At 31.2% G+C, this 2,500-nt stretch overlaps 2 non-coding genes across 2 annotated transcripts in view; both read left to right on the top strand.

Annotated features, from left to right (window-relative positions):
- The window catches only part of LOC128871268 (5.8S ribosomal RNA), a 181-nt gene extending 159 nt beyond the window's left edge, over positions 1 to 22 (top strand). Inside the window, exon 1 of the ribosomal RNA XR_008455844.1 lies at positions 1 to 22. This exon is cut by the window's left edge and continues 159 nt beyond it. This is a non-coding gene — a ribosomal RNA (5.8S ribosomal RNA).
- Positions 23 to 460: 438 nt separating this feature from the next.
- Positions 461 to 2,500, top strand: part of LOC128871270 (large subunit ribosomal RNA) — a 3,992-nt gene continuing 1,952 nt past the window's right edge. The window contains exon 1 of the ribosomal RNA XR_008455846.1: positions 461 to 2,500. This exon is cut by the window's right edge and continues 1,952 nt beyond it. This is a non-coding gene — a ribosomal RNA (large subunit ribosomal RNA).

The raw sequence follows: 2,500 nt of genomic DNA on the forward strand, positions 1-2,500 counted from the left end.
GACTACATATGGTTGAGGGTTGTAAGACTATGCTAAATAAGTTGCTTATTCTTTTATAAAAATAATTGAATTTAAGCAAATGTGTATATTATTGGATTTTAAATAATTCATAATATTAATAGCAAAAAAATAAAGATATATAATGAATTTTTTATTTATTAATATATTCTTAAAAAAAAAAAATCCTCTCAAATAAAATGAAATAAAAAAAATTTTGAATCTAAGTATTCTCTTTAAAAAATTTTCATATTATTTATATATATATAAAATATTAATTTATATATGTAATTAAAGGAGGAATGTCTAGCATAAAAATTAATTTTTTTTATTCTAGAATTGCCTCATTTTACATAATTATTATTTATAATATATATTTATATAAAAGGAAAAAAGAAAAATAGAGATGAAAAGATGATATAATTATTTATTAAATTGTGAGAAGATAAAAAATATTTTAAAACAACCTCAACTCATATGGGATTACCCCCTGAATTTAAGCATATTAATGAGGGGAGGAAAAGAAACTAACAAGGATTTTCTTAGTAGCGGCGAGCGAAAAGAAAATAGTTCAGCACTAAGTCACTTTGTCTATATGTCAAATGTGAGATGCAGTGTATGGAATATCTTAATATCTAGTATGAGAAATTAACGATTTAAGTCCTTCTTAAATGAGGCCATTTACCCATAGAGGGTGCCAGGCCCGTATAACGTTAATGATTACTAGAAAGATATTTCCAAAGAGTCGTGTTGCTTGATAGTGCAGCACTAAGTGGGTGGTAAACTCCATCTAAAACTAAATATAACCATGAGACCGATAGTAAACAAGTACCGTGAGGGAAAGTTGAAAAGAACTCTGAATAGAGAGTTAAATAGTACGTGAAACTGCTTAGAGGTTAAGCCCGATGAACCTGAATATCCATTATGAAAAATTCATCATTAAATAATTAAAAATAATGTGCATTTTTTTCATATAAGGACATTGTAATCTATTAACATAATAAAGTATTTATCAAAAGATCATTGGTGATATTAAGTTTATTTAAATTAATTTGCTTTTTAAGCATATTAACATAGAATAAATACTAATGATTTGATAAAGTGTTGATAGATTTTATTATATATAATGCTAAAATTCATTTTTTGAATTTTACAAAAAATTTAATATCTATGATATTAATATTTATTTGTATGCATTTATATGATTAACAATGCGAAAGATTCAGGATACCTTCGGGACCCGTCTTGAAACACGGACCAAGGAGTCTAACATATGTGCAAGTCATTGAGTTATATTAAACTTAATGGCATAATTAACTTAACTTAAAAATATAATGGGATTAATTTTTAGTCTATTTTCTTAAATAGTCAATTAATTCAATCCCGGGGCGTTCCATATAGTTATGTATAATGATAATTTATTATTATTTATACCTCTAACTGGAGCGTACCTTGAGCATATATGCTGTGACCCGAAAGATGGTGAACTATACTTGATCAGGTTGAAGTCAGGGGAAACCCTGATGGAAGACCGAAACAGTTCTGACGTGCAAATCGATTGTCAGAATTGAGTATAGGGGCGAAAGACCAATCGAACCATCTAGTAGCTGGTTCCCTCCGAAGTTTCCCTCAGGATAGCTGGTGCATTTAAAAATTATATAAAATAATCTTATCTGGTAAAGCGAATGATTAGAGGCCTTAGGGTCGAAACGATTTTAACCTATTCTCAAACTTTAAATGGGTAAGAACCTCACCTTTCTTGATATGAAGGTTGAGGTTATGATATAATGTGCCCAGTGGGCCACTTTTGGTAAGCAGAACTGGCGCTGTGGGATGAACCAAACGTAATGTTACGGTGCCTAAATTAACAACTCATGCAGATACCATGAAAGGCGTTGGTTGCTTAAAACAGCAGGACGGTGGACATGGAAGTCGTAATCCGCTAAGGAGTGTGTAACAACTCACCTGCCGAAGCAACTAGCCCTTAAAATGGATGGCGCTTAAGTTGTATACCTATACATTACCGCTAAAGTAGATGATTTATAAAACAATTTCGATTGATTTATAAATTTTGAAACTTTAGTGAGTAGGAGGGTACAATAGTGTGCTTAGAAGTGTTTGGCGTAAGCCTGCATGGAGCCGCTATTGGTACAGATCTTGGTGGTAGTAGCAAATAATCGAATGAGACCTTGGAGGACTGAAGTGGAGAAGGGTTTCGTGTGAACAGTGGTTGATCACGAGTTAGTCGGTCCTAAGTTCAAGGCGAAAGCCGAAAATTTTCAAGTTTTTAATAAAAAAAAATATTAATAAAATTTATATATATATATTAAAAAATAATTAAATACTTGAATTATTTTGAACGAAAGGGAATACGGTTCCAATTCCGTAACCTGTTGAGTATCCGTTTGTTATTAAAAATGGGCCTTGTGCTCATCCTGGCAACAGGAACGACCATAAAGAAGCCGTCGAGAGATATCGGAAGAGTTTTCTTTTCTGTTTTATA

The sequence above is a fragment of the Anastrepha ludens genome, unplaced genomic scaffold (genome assembly GCF_028408465.1).
Source record: "Anastrepha ludens isolate Willacy unplaced genomic scaffold, idAnaLude1.1 ptg000065l, whole genome shotgun sequence".
In the NCBI taxonomy this organism is placed as follows: domain Eukaryota; kingdom Metazoa; phylum Arthropoda; class Insecta; order Diptera; family Tephritidae; genus Anastrepha; species Anastrepha ludens.